This window comes from Pleurodeles waltl, chromosome 3_2 (assembly GCF_031143425.1).
Source record: "Pleurodeles waltl isolate 20211129_DDA chromosome 3_2, aPleWal1.hap1.20221129, whole genome shotgun sequence".
Classification (NCBI taxonomy): domain Eukaryota; kingdom Metazoa; phylum Chordata; class Amphibia; order Caudata; family Salamandridae; genus Pleurodeles; species Pleurodeles waltl.
The window spans coordinates 199,270,346-199,291,638 of NC_090441.1; the positions used below are offsets into that span (position 1 = coordinate 199,270,346).

General features: G+C 51.4%; 1 protein-coding gene across 4 annotated transcripts in view; it reads right to left on the minus strand.

The window, feature by feature from the left end:
• Positions 1-21,293, minus strand: part of DNAJB2 (DnaJ heat shock protein family (Hsp40) member B2) — a 147,509-nt gene that overhangs the window by 101,117 nt on the left and 25,099 nt on the right. The window contains exon 1 of one of the 4 annotated variants that reach the window (XM_069227168.1): positions 13,382-13,469. The exons of the other annotated variants lie outside the window; for them this stretch is intronic. The gene's annotated coding sequence lies outside the window, so the exon portion shown is untranslated. Of the gene's footprint in view, positions 1-13,381; positions 13,470-21,293 lie in introns of those variants that run through there. 4 annotated transcript variants of the gene reach the window in all.

The following is a 21,293-nucleotide window of genomic DNA, read 5'->3' on the forward strand; positions in this document are numbered from 1 at the left end:
CTAGCCCCTCAAAGGACCACTAGGCTCACAGTATCAAAGGAAGGACCACCACAGCCTTCTCAGCGCTATCCGTGAGTTGCATCGCTTCTGCCACTGTAACTTAGGCAGTCTTGGTCCTTTGGCCTGACCTAAACCAGAACTGGGACTCATTCAAGATATGTTTTCTCCCAAAAATCTGACAACATTTTATTGAGATGTTTCTCAATGGCCTTAGCAGGGAAGGGAAGGCGAGATACTGGACGGTAGCTGTACTCTGTTGTCGGACCCAGAGAGGGTGTTATGGGTGAGCACAAAGTGCTCCCTCCATTCTGTAATCTCTTTGGGCTTGAAACCACGCCCATGCCATGTCAGTCACTTTCATTGGTTTGTGGTCTTGCCTTTTAAAGTCCGCCTGCTTTCATTTGTGAAAGGCATGCATACGTCATGCCTTTTCCGGTGTTTAGCCCGCCTACACAGCACCGGTAAAGTACCAAAAACATCTAGGCTCGATGTTTTCAGCATGGTTTCCGCATAGCGCGATCGTGTTTTTTTTTTTTTTTGCTTACAATGCTAATAGCTCGAACAAATGCGAGACCCGTTGCATTGAAAATGCTTGTTTAAAGTAATGACAGAACCAATCCGAAGGAAAGCATCCTTCTTGCATGATGTTGTTGAATAGTGTGGTGCTTGCAGGGGTTACCTCGTGCACCGCCTCATGCACTCACTGGGCAGTAGGGGATCAGGGGCACCTGACTTAGCATGCAGGATTACTTCGACCACTTGCTTTCCCGTAAGAAGGGGAGCTATGAAGCTCAACTGGTTTGGGTATTTGGGAGCCAACGACCTTCCTTTGGGCATGTGAGGATCTAGTGGCATCGAATTCACTGTAGACGGATTCCACTTTATCTTTAAAAAGGTTGCAAGTGTGTGGCAAAAGGGCTGACTGGGCGGGGACCAGTAGGGAGACCGGGCCTAGTTAAAAGCTGGACAGTTTTAAGAAGCTCTTTAAAGGAGTTTGCATCCCGATTGACTCCCTGTGTAGTATTTCGTTTTTCCTGCCACAAAGTTTTTATAATCCTGCATTAGGTTTCTGTATTTGACCTTTTCCTCTTCACAATACTGTTACCACCAGATTGTTTCCTGCCTAGGACATTTCTGTCTCATCCTTCTTAAGGTGTGAGAAAACCAAGGAGCTGAGGGACTGCACCTGAAGGTTTCCAGTTCTATGAAGCATCATGCAGCCCTTTGTTATACTGGGCAGCTGGTTCGTTGCAATTATCGAACAGCAGTGGCCTGGAAGCTTCCAGGCGCTCGTGAAGTTCAGTGGACTTCAGTTTATTCCTCATGCAGCGCTTTTGTTCTGTCCCAGCGGAGACTGCCGAGGGTTTGGAAGTTGACAGATCCAACCTAAGTGTACTGCAGCATGATCGGACCAAACGAGCGGGAGCACTTCACTGCTTAGAGTTTGGGATGATTAGAAAAAGTGTCATCCAGTGTATGTAAGCGCTATAAATTATCAATGCTACGGTGACACTAGCACAAAATGTACAGCAAATGATGGAAGGGCGAGTCTGTCCTGTTGGGATCTAAACTCACGACATTCACGTCAACACATTTGTCACTGGTGAGCGTTGAAGTCGCTGAGCCATCCCGGCAGCTCAGTGGTCTGTGAGGGTGTTCCACGGAGAGATAATGGCTCCTGACCTGCCACCCCTGCAGTAGCCCACCGTTCAGCCACTGGACTATGGCTTCCTTTACGTTTCACTAGAATGAAAGCTGTACGGCTGGGGCTATCCTAGGGAACTGCCCTTCATGGTCACTTCCCGTATTGAACTGTTTGGGTGTTATGACAAAATGACAGATAATGGGACACAGGCATAAGGACAAAACAATTTCCTGAAGATCAAACAATTTACCGAAGTAGAACCAGGATTACAATGTTGGACTGCTTGGTGGAAAGACTGAAATGTTCCCACCTGGAAAATGTGCCAGATTTTCCCCTTTGGGGTTATCGATACAACCGGAGTGTCCCTTAAAAATGTGGTGACACCAGCATAATCTCATGTAATTTCCACAATTGTATGTTAAGGTGTTTATGCAAAATACCTGAATTTACATGACATTTGGAAACTAAGCTTCTGTTAGGGTAAAAAATCCAATCCCAAGAGTAACTGAACAAACAGAAAATGACGGCAGCTAAATCTCCATTTGAAGATATACAGCTCTGTTGCAACAAAGCTGATCTCGCACTTCTGATGGGGCGATCACACATTCTAAGGGTTCTACTGGAATTTAAAGGTCACTTCTAATGAGACTACGTAGGCTGATCACACAGTCTCAATCTTTCAGGGTAACCCTCGTTAGGTCTCACCTGTGACAGCGCGTGCGAGACATGTTGTATACAACAAGAGGCTTGCATCCTGCCCTTTACTTCACGTTTGTTGGCTTCACTGTCACTTTACTTGTTGCTTTCGAATTGGTGAGCTCGTGCTGGCTTCACTTCCTCTTCCTTCGGCTGGAGCATGGACCAAGCAGTGATTGGTTCAGCGTGACTGCTGTCCTTCCGCTAATTGCAGTGTGATTGAGGCACTACTTTTATTTTATTTCTTCCCTGTCCTTGCTGAACCTTCTGCCATTCTTAGCTATGTTTTACTTTGCCACTCGCACTGCAACTAACCCTTCTATCCTTTGAAATGGATGTTTGTGACAACAGATGGTATCTGCTTTCAAACGAATCTTCACTAAGACATAGACCTGGGAACAATTGCTTTCTTTATGTGATAGAATTGTTTGCCACACATGAGAAGAATAACTCTGAATCAAAGAGGTATTGTGCCGAGGTCTAACAAGCACTGGCTTAGCCAATAGTTCTCACCACTGAGATTGTCTCTGCCGATGCCTTTTGTTCATGCTGTACAGCATGGGCATTGCACAGTTGAGCAATGATTCGTAGCCATGCCGTGTAGCGGCATGGCTGTTGTACAGCATGGCTAAAAATAATAATTAAAAAAAGGACACTGATGTCTGCAGCGCTAATGTGCTTAAAAAAGCATTCGCCATGGCTACGTCATAGTGGTTTTTCGTTTGCAGCCTATCAGATAGTGAAGCTGTCTGGTTTGCTAAAGACATTTTGAAGACATTTAGAAAGTTGACCTAGGAATGCATTCCGCCTGATGCTTACAACTGGCTTTGTGGTTCGTAACTCACATTTTCTGGTGGATATCTGTTTGCTGGCTTTATTTGCTTTAGGCGGTCCAGCTTGAATGTCTCTCCCGTTGCCTAAACCTGGTTTACTGTAACTCGCTTTCTGTAAAGAGGCCTATAAATCTTGTTCTTACCTTGTCACATTTGCTGTGCATTCAAAGACAGATCAAATGTCAAGCTGTGTCACTGAGGGAGCTTGGTGTTTGCTTTTGCTCACTTCAAACTGAGAGCATTTACAGGAAAGTGGGATGCAGATTACTCTCCCCTTTAAGCCAGCTCGTGCCCCTCCTGTGCTCCACTTATGAGGCTGAAACATAACCCTTAAACAGCACATCAGATAACATGTGGCTGACAGACTTATTTTAGCTAGATAGCTAAGTGTTACTGCTTTTAATACAGAGATCCTTTTGTTATCTGTAGTTAATAAATTATAACCCTAATATGGCACAGTGAGCTATGAAGGACATGTGACCCCTACACCTTGTAACTCACTGTTTTGTGCAACAAACATCTTGTATATTGATTTACCTACATCATTTATTGGCGATGTATAATATGTATGATATGTAAAGCGCTCTGACATCCTGCACAGGAATGAGTAGCACTATAAAAGAAATAAAAGTGGTATTTACACGGTTATTTGTGCAAATACTGGGACAAACCAACACATCCGACTCTTACAGCGCATGCATTTAGCTTACAAACAGGGATTAACAGTCAAAAGCTGCCTCTTAAGCACCAGAGAAGTGATAACAAGCTGAGAGCCTTCCCCGCCCCCCCTCCTTTCCATTCGCATCTAAGTGTGAGCCTCCAGGCCACACCCATTTAGCATCAGATTGGAACAAGAGGAGGCCTGATGGCCTCTTAACTTCAGCCTTTAGCTTTGAATCAGCTGGAGGTGAAAATTAAAAAGCCCCCTTCCACATGCGTGTTGCTGTTTAGAATGAAAGACAACAGTGCAGGTGGTGCTAAACATGTCCTGGTGTCTGAAAATCACACTGGGGCAAGTTCAGCATAGGCCAAAAGGCAAAGTTGTTCACCATAAACACCCCATCATTGCTCTTCTGAGCAGCACCTTAACTATCCTCGGAACACACACACACCTCCAGGAGCTTAGTTTATTTTCAAACAGCAAGTGCAGTGACACCAGTACAACAAGAACTCATGGAAACATTAAAAACATATGCTAATGCTTCAGTTTACATTTCAAACAGACAAAAAGAACACAATTCCTTTATTTGCACGAGGAGATACCACACACTGCCTGTACCAGAACATACATTTTGACCCTAGCTCCATTTTAGAATACAATGAATGCAATTGTGTTTTTATTAACACCACAACTTATCACCCTTCTTCGGGGTACACACACCAACACACCGGTCTCTTTGTCGGTCATTCTGAATCACACTTACCAGACCAGGCATTACATTTGTGCAGCAGGTACAGTGGCAGCATGCCCAACACAAATACAATGAACATAAACGACAACTTCACTTCAGCCATCTTCATATTCCTCTATCCCTAGACTCACCTCGCCCCTCCCCAATCCCACATACTTTTACAAAGTCCCAACTTCCATTGAGACAGCTAGTCTACTGACTCCAGGATGGTAATTTTACTCCTATGTGCTTTTATGCACAAATTGTAAATAACCTACCTACTACTTGTAAACAAACAGGCACCACAATCTTAGAGCCACTCTGAGAATCCCTCCTCCACCCACCCAGAGGTCTAACCACCCCCAGCCCCTCTCCAACTTCAAAGCTTCAGAATTTGCCTTTAGGTTCTTTTAACACTTTGCCGGACACTGTGTCGACTTTCGCCACACGCTCAAACCACCATTACACTGCATCCTTCATGCCCTTTCACCCCAGACAATTACAAATATTTGCTCTTCAGTCCCTGTCTTTTACTTATTAAATCAAATAAGCAACACAAACAGGCCTCTCGCTTTATATTACTTTTCCAGTCCTAGCCTATACAACAATACTTAGGGCGCCGTAGGTACATGACAAGTACTATCTGCAATAACACCTTATGCCAAAAATACGATCAATATAAAATAATAATGTACTGTTTCGCAGTAAGATACAGCTACATTTTTTATTAATATCAATAAAACTCAGGGCACACTCACTACCTCTGCCACGGAGCACGCTCTCTTTATAATGGATTTGACCTGCTTGCGTTATCACCTCTAACCTACGCCAATATGTTCTTTCCAAACAACAACAAATCCTCATCAGTAATATTCCATAGCACTTTAGCAGGCGTCTCTTCCGCTGTCCCCTTTTAATTTTTTTTTACATTTATGGCGCTCTATCTGTGCAAGAGGTCAGTCGCACAAGGCCAATCTTGCATCGAGAACATACTGAAAACAAATTACTACTTCGGTTTCAAGTTTTGTTTTTTTCGGGACACAAAGATATCAATTCCTCTTTCTCTATGCCACTGCACTCACCTCTGTACCACTCATCTCTATGCCACTGCACTCACCTCTGTACCACTCATCTCTATGCCACTGCACTCTATGCCACTGTAATGCGCGCGACTCTACATCACTGCACTACACCACTCTAGTCTACACCTCTGCACTCTATGCTGCACCACTCCACAGCAATCGACTCTACGCCACTGCACTCTATGCTGCACCACTCTACTCTGAAGCAATAGACTCTACGCCACTGCACTCTATGCTGCACCACTACTCTGAAGCAATCTACTCTACGCCACTGCACTCTATGCTGCACCACTCTACAGCAATCTACTCTACGCCACTGCACTCTATGCTGCACCACTCCACAGCAATCGACTCTACGCCACTGCACTCTATGCTGCAGCGCTCTACTCTGAAGCAATCGACTCTACGCAACTGCACTCTCTGCTGCAGCACTCTATTCTGAAGCAATCGACTCTACGCCCTCTATGCCACTGCACTCTATGCTGCAGCGCTCTACTCTGAAGCAATCGACTCTACGGCACTGCACTCTATGCTGCAGCGCTCTACTCTGAAGCAATCGACTCTACGCCCTCTATGCCACTGCACTCTATGCTGCAGCGCTCTACTCTGAAGCAATCGACTCTACGCCACTGCACTCTATGCTGCAGCACTCCACAGCAATCGACTCTACGCCACTGCACTCTATGCTGCAGCACTCTACTCTGAAGCAATCAACTCTACGCCCTCTATGCCACTGCACTCTATGCTGCACTACTCCAATCTACTTAATCTATGCCAACACACTCTACACCACTTTACTCAAAACCAGTGCACTCTAAACCACGGCACTCTAGGCCAATCTTCTTTGCACCACTGTACTTTACAGCATTAGACTCCAGGCCTAGACCACTCTGCTCACTCTATGTCTCTTCTCTTTGCCACTCCATTCTACATTATATGCCACTCTACACTACCCCACGATGCTTTACACAACTCCTCTGCGCCACTCCATGCTACTTTACTCCACTTGATTCTATAACACACTACTCAATGCCATTACACTCTACTACACTACTACACTCTACGACAATCTACTCTGCTCTATACCACTCTACTCTTCCCAACACCATCTATGCCACTCCACAACACTTTATGCCCTTCCACTCTGACACTACTTCTTCCAAGACACTACACTGCCATACCACGCCTTTCCATGACACTCAATGCTACACCACTCCACACAGCTCTGTCACTCTATAACACCACACTCTACTCCACGACAGTCTACTTTCCGACACTCCACACCACTTTGCCACTCATGACAATTTACTCCGCTCTACAGCACTCCCTCTACACCACTGCACTCTGATCTGTACCACTCAATCCTCTGCCACACCACTGACCCTCTACAACACTCTATGCCCTTCCACTCCCTTCACAACACTCCACGCTACTCAACTCTACACCATGACTCAACGCCGCTCTGTAACACTCTACTACATGACACTCAACTTTACAACACTCAATTCCACGCCACTTTTAGCCATGTTGAACAGCTGCTAAATCACACTGGCAAAGCCAACAGCTCTTACACAGGGGAGACCTACTGGCTTTTCCCATGCTTGTTTAAATTAGTTTTAGTCACACTTCAAAGCATCTGCGCTAATGTGCAGCATGGCTACTAAATATTGCCAAAACTATTAGCTCACAGGGGAGATCTAGTGACCTTGCTTGTTTTTGTGTCTGTCCTGGCCCATTTCTATATGTGCCACAACTCCTGGCTTTCATTGAGATGAAAGGAAGCACTTTAAGGGCCACAAGGACTACCGATTACGACCACGGTTTGCCCGAAGGAACTTCCCTCTCCTCTCAGCCCTGGCACAGACTGAACCTCACCCTGTCTGCCCCGACACACTATCTGCCCTGGCACACACTGAACCTCACCTTATCTGGCCTGGAACACCCAGGGAATACTTTCAACCGTTTATTGAAATGCCTTCGCCTTGTCTCTTAGTTCAAGAAACATTAAAAAGACCTACTTTTCCTGGTTGCCGCCTCCATGCATAGTACAAATAAAGATCAATAAGAACAAGAAGTGCAGTGGTCCAAAGTTACCAGCACCGCTGGCACTTCCGAATGCCACCACATGCCCTCTTCCACCACCCTGCACTACCGACTCTCCCACTACTGCAGGATCTCTGCCCTATCACGGTTTCTCTTGCCCCCTCTTCCGACTGTCGCTCTTTTACTACTCACCCTCCAATCACAGCCCCTCTCACTTTCTTACCTACCCTCTCCAGGACCTGTCATCACCCCTCCCACCCGAGGTCCTGCTCCTGTCCTCTGATCATCTCTCCGCCCCTGAAGACCCTCACATGTACCCGGCCACCTACTCACTATCTCCTCCTCACTTGTTTACCTACCTTCTGTTAGGCCTGGTCTCAAGCCCAAACTACTAACTGCCCAGTACTTTAAGCATCCCTCCACTATCTCTGCCCACCTCCCTCGGGCTCCTTCTCTCCAACCCTCTGCTCGTGCTCACAGCCTCCAGTTCCCCAGGCCTCAGACCTCTGCCCCATCTCACCTACAGACCTTCAGACACATTTTTTGCTGCTCTTCACATCTCCCCATCTACCTCTGCTGTTGTCTGATCACTGCTCTCACCTCACAGACCTCTGCCCCACCTACAGACCTTCTTACACAGCCTGTGCTCACCCTGTTCTCCCCAGGCTCCTCACATCCCCCCACATCTACCTCTGCTGCTGTCTGATCACTGCTCTCGCCTCACAGACCTCTGCCCCACCTACAGACCTTCTTACACAGCCTGTGCTCACCCTGTTCTCCCCAGGCTCCTTACATCTCCCCACATCTACCTCTGCTGCTGTCTGATCACTGCTCTCGCCTCACAGACCTCTGCCCCACCTACAGACCTTCTTACACAGCCTGTGCTCACCCTGTTCTCCCCAGGCTCCTCACATCCCCCCACATCTACCTCTGCTGCTGTCTGATCACTGCTCTCGCCTCACAGACCTCTGCCCCACCTACAGACCTTCTTACACAGCCTGTGCTCACCCTGTTCTCCCCAGGCTCCTCACATCCCCCCCACATCTACCTCTGCTGCTGTCTGATCACTGCTCTCGCCTCACAGACCTCTGCCCCACCTACAGACCTTCTTACACAGCCTGTGCTCACCCTGTTCTCCCCAGGCTCCTCACATCTCCCCATCTACCTCTGCTGCTGTCTGATCACTGCTCTCACCACAGACCTCTGCCCCACCTACAGACCTTCTTACACAGCCTGTGCTCACCCTGTTCTCCCCAGGCTCCTTACATCTCCCCATCTACCTCTGCTGCTGTCTGATCACTGCTCTCACCACAGACCTCTGCCCCACCTACAGACCTTCTTACACAGCCTGTGCTCACCCTGTTCTCCCCAGGCTCCTCACATCCCCCCACATCTACCTCTGCTGCTGTCTGATCACTGCTCTCACCACAGACCTCTGCCCCACCTACAGACCTTCTTACACAGCCTGTGCTCACCCTGTTCTCCCCAGGCTCCTCACATCCCCCCACATCTACCTCTGCTGCTGTCTGATCACTGCTCTCACCTCACAGACCTCTGCCCCACCTACAGACCTTCTTACACAGCCTGTGCTCACCCTGTTCTCCCCAGGCTCCTCACACCCCCCCACATCTACCTCTGCTGCTGTCTGATCACTGCTCTCACCTCACAGACCTCTGCCCCACCTACAGACCTTCTTACACAGCCTGTGCTCACCCTGTTCTCCCCAGGCTCCTCACATCCCCCCCACATCTACCTCTGCTGCTGTCTGATCACTGCTCTCACCTCACAGACCTCTGCCCCACCTACAGACCTTCTTACACAGCCTGTGCTCACCCTGTTCTCCCCAGGCTCCTCACATCCCCCCCACATCTACCTCTGCTGCTGTCTGATCACTGCTCTCACCTCACAGACCTCTGCCCCACCTACAGACCTTCTTACACAGCCTGTGCTCACCCTGTTCTCCCCAGGCTCCTCACATCCCCCCACATCTACCTCTGCTGCGGTCTGATCACTGCTCTCACCTCACAGACCTCTGCCCCACCTACAGACCTTCTTACACAGCCTGTGCTCACCCTGTCCTCCCCAGGCTCCTCACATCCCCCCCACATCTACCTCTGCTGCTGTCTGATCACTGCTCTCACCTCACAGACCTCTGCCCCACCTACAGACCTTCTTACACAGCCTGTGCTCACCCTGTTCTCCCCAGGCTCCTCACATCCCCCCCACATCTACCTCTGCTGCTGTCTGATCACTGCTCTCACCTCACAGACCTCTGCCCCACCTACAGACCTTCTTACACAGCCTGTGCTCACCCTGTTCTCCCCAGGCTCCTCACATCCCCCCCACATCTACCTCTGCTGCTGTCTGATCACTGCTCTCACCTCACAGACCTCTGCCCCACCTACAGACCTTCTTACACAGCCTGTGCTCACCCTGTTCTCCCCAGGCTCCTCACATCCCCCCACATCTACCTCTGCTGCTGTCTGATCACTGCTCTCACCTCACAGACCTCTGCCCCACCTACAGACCTTCTTACACAGCCTGTGCTCACCCTGTTCTCCCCAGGCTCCTTACATCTCCCCATCTACCTCTGCTGCTGTCTGATCACTGCTCTCACCTCACAGACCTCTGCCCCACCTACAGACCTTCTTACACAGCCTGTGCTCACCCTGTTCTCCCCAGGCTCCTCACATCCCCCCCACATCTACCTCTGCTGCTGTCTGATCACTGCTCTCACCTCACAGACCTCTGCCCCACCTACAGACCTTCTTACACAGCCTGTGCTCACCCTGTTCTCCCCAGGCTCCTCACATCCCCCCCACATCTACCTCTGCTGCTGTCTGATCACTGCTCTCACCTCACAGACCTCTGCCCCACCTACAGACCTTCTTACACAGCCTGTGCTCACCCTGTTCTCCCCAGGCTCCTCACATCCCCCCACATCTACCTCTGCTGCTGTCTGATCACTGCTCTCACCTCACAGACCTCTGCCCCACCTACAGACCTTCTTACACAGCCTGTGCTCACCCTGTTCTCCCCAGGCTCCTCACATCCCCCCCACATCTACCTCTGCTGCTGTCTGATCACTGCTCTCACCTCACAGACCTCTGCCCCACCTACAGACCTTCTTACACAGCCTGTGCTCACCCTGTTCTCCCCAGGCTCCTCACATCCCCCCACATCTACCTCTGCTGCGGTCTGATCACTGCTCTCACCTCACAGACCTCTGCCCCACCTACAGACCTTCTTACACAGCCTGTGCTCACCCTGTCCTCCCCAGGCTCCTCACATCCCCCCCACATCTACCTCTGCTGCTGTCTGATCACTGCTCTCACCTCACAGACCTCTGCCCCACCTACAGACCTTCTTACACAGCCTGTGCTCACCCTGTTCTCCCCAGGCTCCTCACATCCCCCCCACATCTACCTCTGCTGCTGTCTGATCACTGCTCTCACCTCACAGACCTCTGCCCCACCTACAGACCTTCTTACACAGCCTGTGCTCACCCTGTTCTCCCCAGGCTCCTCACATCCCCCCCACATCTACCTCTGCTGCTGTCTGATCACTGCTCTCACCTCACAGACCTCTGCCCCACCTACAGACCTTCTTACACAGCCTGTGCTCACCCTGTTCTCCCCAGGCTCCTCACATCCCCCCACATCTACCTCTGCTGCTGTCTGATCACTGCTCTCACCTCACAGACCTCTGCCCCACCTACAGACCTTCTTACACAGCCTGTGCTCACCCTGTTCTCCCCAGGCTCCTTACATCTCCCCATCTACCTCTGCTGCTGTCTGATCACGGCTCTCACCTCACAGACCTCTGCCCCACCTACAGACCTTCTTACACAGCCTGTGCTCACCCTGTTCTCCCCAGGCTCCTCACATCCCCCCCACATCTACCTCTGCTGCTGTCTGATCACTGCTCTCACCTCACAGACCTCTGCCCCACCTACAGACCTTCTTACACAGCCTGTGCTCACCCTGTTCTCCCCAGGCTCCTCACATCCCCCCCACATCTACCTCTGCTGCTGTCTGATCACTGCTCTCACCTCACAGACCTCTGCCCCACCTACAGACCTTCTTACACAGCCTGTGCTCACCCTGTTCTCCCCAGGCTCCTCACATCCCCCCACATCTACCTCTGCTGCTGTCTGATCACTGCTCTCACCTCACAGACCTCTGCCCCACCTACAGACCTTCTTACACAGCCTGTGCTCACCCTGTTCTCCCCAGGCTCCTCACATCCCCCCCACATCTACCTCTGCTGCTGTCTGATCACTGCTCTCGCCTCACAGACCTCTGCCTCACCTACAGACCTTCTTACACAGCCTGTGCTCACCCTGTTCTCCCCAGGCTCCTTACATCTCCCCATCTACCTCTGCTGCTCTGTCTAGTCGCCGTTCTCGCCTCACGGACTCTCTGCTCGGATCTCTCAGCCGGTCTTACAGCACCCGCCTCACAGACCATTAACCTCCAGTCCACCTTCTGTTCAGCTTGTCCCCCAATCTCCCAAATCTACTTTAATCCTCCTCTTAGTTGTGCTCACTCACCATCACCAGAGGGCCTCGACTCAATACCTACCCCGGCCCCGCACTACTCACAGCCCCTACCCCTCACACCTCTGCTCAGTCTGAGGGACTCCCCAATTACTTTATCCTTACTTCCTTACCCACTGCTCATCTGTGCTCAGACTCACTACAGGAGGTCTCTGCCCCCCCCCCCTCCTCCTCCTCACAGACCCTCATCTCCTTACTCCCTGCTCATCTGTACTCTCACTACAGGAGGGTCTCTTCCTCTTCCATCTCTCACAGACCCTCACCTCCTTACCCCTGCTCATACGTGCTCAGGCTCACTACAGGCGTATTTCTGCCTCCTCCATCTCTCACAGACCCTCATCTCCTTACACCCTGCTCGTACATGCTCAGACTCTTACTACAGGCGTGTTTCTGCCCCACCATCTCACAGACCCTCATCTCCTTACTCCCTGCTCAGACTCACTACAGGAGGGCCTTTGCCCCCTCCCTCCCAGACCCTCACCTCCTCACCCCCTGCTCATCTGTACTCACTACAGGAGGGTCTCTGCCCCTTCCATCTCGCACAGACCCTCACCTCCTTACTCATCTGTGCTCAGACTCTCACTAGAGGAGGGTCTCTGCCCCATCCAGCTCACAGACCCTCACCTCCTTACTCATCTGAGCTCAGACTCACAACAGGAGGGTCTCTGCACCCCCTCCTCCTTTCACAGGCCCTCATCTCCTTACTCCCTGCTCATCTGTGCTCAGACTATCACTACAGGAGGGTCTCTGCCCCATCCATCTCTCACAGACCCTCATCTCCTTACCCCGTGCTCAGGCTCTCACTACAGGAGGACTTTGCCCCCTCCCTCCCACAGACCCTCATTTCTCTTCACCCCCTGCTCATCTGTGCTCAGACTCTCACTATAGGAGGTCTCTGCACTCTCCCTCTCTCAGACCCTCATCTGCTTACTCATCTGTGCTCAGACTCACTTCAGGAGGGTCTCTACCCCCTCCATCCCTCACACACCCGCATCTCTTTACACCCTGCTCATCTGTGCTCAGACTCACTACAGGAGGGTCTTTGCCTCCTCCCTCCCACAGACCCTCACCCCATGTGTGCTCGAACTCTCACCGCAGGAGGGTCTCTGCCCTCCTCTGTCCCGGACGCTTACCCTCTGGTCAGCCCGGGGATTCCCGTCGTCTCCCTGTGCCAAGCCCCCCTCTGCTCACTACCCCTCTCCAAGCCCGCGGTCTGGATATGCCTGGAATGCGCCCACACCCACACACTCACTGCTCTCTGGAAATATTTATACACAAGGGCGCGGGGCAGTGGGGGCTGGGAAGGCAGACCCTGAAGAGGGAGACAGAGTGAACACAAGGGACAGATCTCAATGATGCCAGGGGTGGTTCCGTCAGTGATCAGCTTACCCCCACAGAAGAAAAACACCCCCTCCTCTCTCCAGGACAGGGAGGGGCCTCCTTCCCATCTCCTAGGACGGAGTATGTGAGAGTCACCCAGTGACGTAAATCATGCCGGAGGTTGTGGTCCTCACGTACCTCCCTCTCCCCCCCACCCACCGTCCTCCAGGTGGCTTCTGCCCTCTCCTAGGATGGAGTATGTGAAAGTGACGTGAATCATGCGGAGGCTGCAGTCCTCCAGGTGACCCCTCCCCTAGGATGGGGAATGTCCAAGTGACCCACTGATGTGCCTCATATGCCAGAGGCTATGTCATCTCCTGTCTGCCAGGTGGCCCTTGCCCCTCTTCTAGGATGAAGTATGTGAGACTGGCCGAATGACGTGCCTCATAACTGAAGGCTGTGCTCCTCACTCCCCCCGTCCTCCAGGTGGCTCTGGCCCTTTCCACGGGGTGGAGTATCTGCGAGTGACCCAGTGATGTGCCTTAGGTGGCCCATGCCCCTGTCCGTAGGTGAAGTATGCATGCGTAACCCAATAACGAGGGTCATGCCATAGTGCGGTCCTCACTTTTCCCATCTCCAGGTGGTCCGTGCCCCTCTCCTTAGGTGGAGTATGCATGTGACCCCAGTGATGTGCCTCATAACTGGGGGCTGCGGTCCTCACTTTCTTCTGCCCTCTAGGTGGCCCATGCCACTCTCCACAATCCAAACCACCCTGGCCCTCTGCGATTCACTAGCTGACTACTTCCACAACAAAACACAGCCATCTACGTAAATTATGACCCCCAACTCACCAGCATCAAACACCTACTGATCCCGTCTGAGGACTCCCCCAGCCACCTCATCACGGACTGAAAGCCACTATCCATCCAGGAAACAGCAACTCCTGACCTCAACCCACTCCAACTCACCCAATGACCCCTGCCCACATTACATCTTCAACCTGGGCCAGAAGGAAGTCAGCAGCACCCTCTCTCCCATCTTCAACAAATCCATCAGGACGGTCACCATCCCCAAAGCATGGTAACAAGCAGAGGTCAAGCCACTCCTGAAAAAACCTTTTGCCCACCCCAGTGAACTCAAAAATTACCACCCCACCTCTCTGCTCCCTTTCCCAGCCAAGGTCCAGGAAAAAGCCATCAACAAACAGCTCTCCGAACACCTTGAAAAACACAACCTACTTCACTCCTGTAGGAGGCTGGACTGGCTTGTAGTGAGTACCAAGGGGTACTTGCACCTTGCACCAGGCCCAGTTATCCCTTATTAGTGTATAGGGTGTCTAGCAGCTTAGGCTGATAGATAATGGTAGCTTAGCAAAGCAGCTCAGGCTGAACTAGGAGACGTGTGAAGCTACTACAGTACCACTTAGTGTCACATGCACAATATCATAAGAAAACACAATACACAGTTATACTAAAAATAAAGGTACTTTATTTTTATGACAATATGCCAAAGTATCTTAGAGTGTACCCTCAGTGAGAGGATAGGAAATATACACAAGATATATATACACAATAGCAAAAATATGCAGTATAGTCTTAGAAAACAGTGCAAACAATGTATAGTTACAATAGGATGCAATGGGGAAACATAGGGATAGGGGCAACACAAACCATATACTCCAGAAGTGGAATGCGAACCACGAATGGACCCCAAACCTATGTGACCTTGTAGAGGGTCGCTGGGACTATTAGAAAATAGTGAGAGTTAGCAAAATAACCCACCCCAAGACCCTGAAAAGTGAGTGCAAAGTGCACCAAAGTTCCCCTAAGGACAAAATAGTCGTGTTAGAGGGAGAATGCAAGGAAAACACAAATCAGCAATGCAACAACGATGGATTCCTGTCTGAGGGTACCTGTGGAACAAGGGGACCAAGTCCAAAAGTCACAAGCAGCTCGGAGATGGGCAGATGCCCAAGAAATGCCAGCGGTTGGTGCAAAGAAGCTCTTACTAGGCTGAAGAACTGTGAATACTGCAGGAACGACAAGGGCTAGAGACTTCCCCTTTGGAGGATGGATCCCCCACGCCTTGGAGAGTCGTGCAGAAGTGTTTTCCCGCCGGATGGACGCCAACAAGCCTTGCTACACGCAAATCGTGCGTTTGGCGTTTTTGGACGCTGCTGGGGCCCAGGAGGGACCAGGAGGTCGCAAATTGGACCTGCAGAGAGAGGGGACGTCGAGCAAGACAAAGAGCCCTCACTGAAGCAGGTAGCACCCGGAAAAGTGCCAGAAACAGGCACTACGAGGATGCGTGAAACGGTGCTCGCCGAAGTTGCACAAAGGAGTCCCACGTCGCCGGAGACCAACTTAGAAAGTCGTGCAATGCAGGTTAGAGTACCGAGGACCCAGGCTTGGCTGTGCACGAAGGATTTCCGCCGGAAGTGCACAGGGGCCGGAGAAGCTTGCAAAGTCGCGGTTCCCAGCAATGCAGCCCAGCGAGGTGAGGCAAGGACTTACCTCCACCAAACTCGGGCTGAAGAGTCACTGGACTGTGGGGGTCACCTGGACGGTGTCGCTGGATTCGAGGGACCTCGCTCGTCGTGCTGAGAGGAGACCCAAGGGACCGGTAATGCAGCTTTTTGGTGCCTGCGGTTGCAGGGGGAAGATTCCGTCGACCCACGGGAGATTTCTTCGGAGCTTCTGGTGCAGAGAGGAGGCAGACTACCCCCACAGCATGCACAAGCAGGAAAACAGTCGAGAAGGCGGCAGGATCAGCGTTACAGAGTTGCAGTAGTCGTCTTTGCTACTATGTTGCAGGTTTGCAGGCTTCCAGCGCGGTCAGCGGTCGATTCCTTATCAGAAGGTGAAGAGGGAGATGCAGAGGAACTCGGCTGAGCTCATGCATTCGTTATCTGAAGTTTCCCCAGAGACAGAGACCCTAAATAGCCAGAAAAGAGGGTTTGGCTACCTAGGAGAGAGGAAAGGCTACTAACACCTGAAGGAGCCTATCACAAGGAGTCTCTGACGTCACCTGGTGGCACTGGCCACTCAGAGCAGTCCAGTGTGCCAGCAGCACCTCTGTTTCCAAGATGGCAGAGGTCTGGAGCACACTGGAGGAGCTCTGGACACCTCCCAGGGGAGGTGCAGGTCAGGGGAGTGGTCACTCCCCTTTCCTTTGTCCAGTTTCGCGCCAGAGCAGGGGCTAAGGGGTCCCTGAACCGGTGTAGACTGGCTTATGCAGAATTGGGCACCTCTGTGCCCAACAAAGCATTTCCAGAGGCTGGGGGAGGCTACTCCTCCCCTGCCTTCACACCATTTTCCAAAGGGAGAGGGTGTCACACCCTCTCTCAGAGGAAGTTCTTTGTTCTGCCATCCTGGGCCAGGCCTGGCTGGACCCCAGGAGGGCAGCTGCCTGTCTGAGGGGTTGGCAGCAGCAGCAGCTGCAGTGAAACCCCAGGAAGGGCAGTCTGGCAGTACCAGGGTCTGTGCTACAGACCACTGGGATCATGGAATTGTACCAACAATGCCAGGATGGCATAGAGGGGGCAATTCCATGATCATAGACATGTTACATGGCCATATTCGGAGTTACCATGGTGAAGCTACATATAGGTAGTGACCTATATGTAGTGCACGCGTGTAATGGTGTCCCCGCACTCACAAAGTTCAGTGAATTGGCCCTGAACAATGTGGGGGCACCTTGGCTAGTGCCAGGGTGCCCTCACACTAAGTAACTTTGCACCTAACCTTTACCAGGTAAAGGTTAGACATATAGGTGACTTATAAGTTACTTAAGTGCAGTGTAAAATGGCTGTGAAATAACGTGGACGTTATTTCACTCAGGCTGCAGTGGCAGGCCTGTGTAAGAATTGTCAGAGCTCCCTATGGGTGGCAAAAGAAATGCTGCAGCCCATAGGGATCTCCTGGAACCCCAATACCCTGGGTACCTCAGTACCATATACTAGGGAATTATAAGGGTGTTCCAGTAAGCCAATGTAAATTGGTAAAAATGGTCACTAGCCTGTCAGTGACAATTTGAAAGTAATGAGAGAGCATAACCACTGAGGTTCTGGTTAGCAGAGCCTCAGTGAGACAGTTAGGCACCACACAGGGAACATACACATGCACACCTATGAGCACTGGGGCCCTGTGTGACAGGGTCCCAGTGACACATACATATAGGCCACAAACCTATGAGCACTGGGGTCCTGACCAGCAGGATCCCAGTGACACATAACAACCATACTGAAAACATGGTGTTTTCACTATGAGCACTGAGGCCTGGCTATCAGGATCCCAGTGAGACAGTGAAAACAGTGACAAACACCCTGACATACACTCACAAACAGGCCAAAAGTGGGGGTAACAAGGCTAGAAAGAGGCTACCTTCTCACACAACCCCCCCCCAAACGAAGGACAATAAGGCTAACCTTGGCCAGTTGAGACTTTATTGTCTAAGTGGTGATAAGTAGAGAGTAGCTCGGAGATGGGCAGATGCCCAAGAAATGCCAGCGGTTGGTGCAAAGAAGCTCTTACTAGGCTGAAGAACTGTGAATACTGCAGGAACGACAAGGGCTAGAGACTTCCCCTTTGGAGGATGGATCCCCCACGCCTTGGAGAGTCGTGCAGAAGTGTTTTCCCGCCGGATGGACGCCAACAAGCCTTGCTACACGCAAATCGTGCGTTTGGCGTTTTTGGACGCTGCTGGGGCCCAGGAGGGACCAGGAGGTCGCAAATTGGACCTGCAGAGAGAGGGGACGTCGAGCAAGACAAAGAGCCCTCACTGAAGCAGGTAGCACCCGGAAAAGTGCCAGAAACAGGCACTACGAGGATGCGTGAAACGGTGCTCGCCGAAGTTGCACAAAGGAGTCCCACGTCGCCGGAGACCAACTTAGAAAGTCGTGCAATGCAGGTTAGAGTGCTGAGGACCCAGGCTTGGCTGTGCACGAAGGATTTCCGCCGGAAGTGCACAGGGGCCGGAGAAGCTTGCAAAGTCGCGGTTCCCAGCAATGCAGCCCAGCGAGGTGAGGCAAGGACTTACCTCCACCAAACTCGGGCTGAAGAGTCACTGGACTGTGGGGGTCACCTGGACGGTGTCGCTGGATTCGAGGGACCTCGCTCGTCGTGCTGAGAGGAGACCCAAGGGACCGGTAATGCAGCTTTTTGGTGCCTGCGGTTGCAGGGGGAAGATTCCGTCGACCCACGGGAGATTTCTTCGGAGCTTCTGGTGCAGAGAGGAGGCAGACTACCCCCACAGCATGCACAAGCAGGAAAACAGTCGAGAAGGCGGCAGGATCAGCGTTACAGAGTTGCAGTAGTCGTCTTTGCTACTATGTTGCAGGTTTGCAGGCTTCCAGCGCGGTCAGCGGTCGATTCCTTATCAGAAGGTGAAGAGGGAGATGCAGAGGAACTCGGCTGAGCTCATGCATTCGTTATCTGAAGTTTCCCCAGAGACAGAGACCCTAAATAGCCAGAAAAGAGGGTTTGGCTACCTAGGAGAGAGGAAAGGCTACTAACACCTGAAGGAGCCTATCACAAGGAGTCTCTGACGTCACCTGGTGGCACTGGCCACTCAGAGCAGTCCAGTGTGCCAGCAGCACCTCTGTTTCCAAGATGGCAGAGGTCTGGAGCACACTGGAGGAGCTCTGGACACCTCCCAGGGGAGGTGCAGGTCAGGGGAGTGGTCACTCCCCTTTCCTTTGTCCAGTTTCGCGCCAGAGCAGGGGCTAAGGGGTCCCTGAACCGGTGTAGACTGGCTTATGCAGAATTGGGCACCTCTGTGCCCAACAAAGCATTTCCAGAGGCTGGGGGAGGCTACTCCTCCCCTGCCTTCACACCATTTTCCAAAGGGAGAGGGTGTCACACCCTCTCTCAGAGGAAGTTCTTTGTTCTGCCATCCTGGGCCAGGCCTGGCTGGACCCCAGGAGGGCAGCTGCCTGTCTGAGGGGTTGGCAGCAGCAGCAGCTGCAGTGAAACCCCAGGAAGGGCAGTCTGGCAGTACCAGGGTCTGTGCTACAGACCACTGGGATCATGGAATTGTACCAACAATGCCAGGATGGCATAGAGGGGGCAATTCCATGATCATAGACATGTTACATGGCCATATTCGGAGTTACCATGGTGAAGCTACATATAGGTAGTGACCTATATGTAGTGCACGCGTGTAATGGTGTCCCCGCACTCACAAAGTTCAGTGAATTGGCCCTGAACAATGTGGGGGCACCTTGGCTAGTGCCAGGGTGCCCTCACACTAAGTAACTTTGCACCTAACCTTTACCAGGTAAAGGTTAGACATATAGGTGACTTATAAGTTACTTAAGTGCAGTGTAAAATGGCTGTGAAATAACGTGGACGTTATTTCACTCAGGCTGCAGTGGCAGGCCTGTGTAAGAATTGTCAGAGCTCCCTATGGGTGGCAAAAGAAATGCTGCAGCCCATAGGGATCTCCTGGAACCCCAATACCCTGGGTACCTCAGTACCATATACTAGGGAATTATAAGGGTGTTCCAGTAAGCCAATGTAAATTGGTAAAAATGGTCACTAGCCTGTCAGTGACAATTTGAAAGTAATGAGAGAGCATAACCACTGAGGTTCTGGTTAGCAGAGCCTCAGTGAGACAGTTAGGCACCACACAGGGAACATACACATGCACACCTATGAGCACTGGGGCCCTGTGTGACAGGGTCCCAGTGACACATACATATAGGCCACAAACCTATGAGCACTGGGGTCCTGACCAGCAGGATCCCAGTGACACATAACAACCATACTGAAAACATGGTGTTTTCACTATGAGCACTGAGGCCTGGCTATCAGGATCCCAGTGAGACAGTGAAAACAGTGACAAACACCCTGACATACACTCACAAACAGGCCAAAAGTGGGGGTAACAAGGCTAGAAAGAGGCTACCTTCTCACAACTCCTCACAATGCGGTTTCTGCTCCAACCACAGCACCGAGGCAGTCATTATCACTGCAACGGACGACAACAGGGCCCTTCTCGACCACAGAAAGAAAGCGCCCTGATCAACCTAGACCTCTCTGCGCATTCAACACCATCTCCCACTTCACCCTCACCGCCAGACTCCACCACATCAGGATCCGATGCAACGCCCTCAAGTGGATCCATGCCTTCATCACAGGTTAAATTCAGAGGGTCCACCTCCTACTCTCCACCTCAGAACCTAAGAGCAACATACGCAGCGTCCTCCAGGGATCCTCTCTCAGCCCCACCCTCTTCAACATTTTACGTGACACTGCTTGCCGAGATTGTTCATTCCCATGGACTTAAAATCATCTCTTACGCCGACAACACCAAACTAATACTCTACCTTGCTGAAGGCCACGCCATCCCCAGAGACAACTTCAGCAATAGCATGACACGTCACCAATTGTTCAATTTCAAGCAGTTGGATTTCATCCAAAGACAAGACAGAAGTGATCCTCTCTGGAAACAACCCCTCCCTTTGGGACGGCGCCTGGTAGACTTCCATGCTTGGACCACACCCGTCCCCACTGACCATGCCAACACCCTCAACAGCAAACTCACTGGCAAACCGCAGATAATGCAGGGTCTTCCTCCAGCCTCCACAACCTCTGCATGCTACGGAATCTCTTCAGATAAATCCATCGAAACCAGAAAGACGGTCACCAAAGCAATCATCACCAGCAGACTAGACTACGGAAACGCACTCTACGTCGGACTACCCAGCCAGCTCCTCCACTGCCT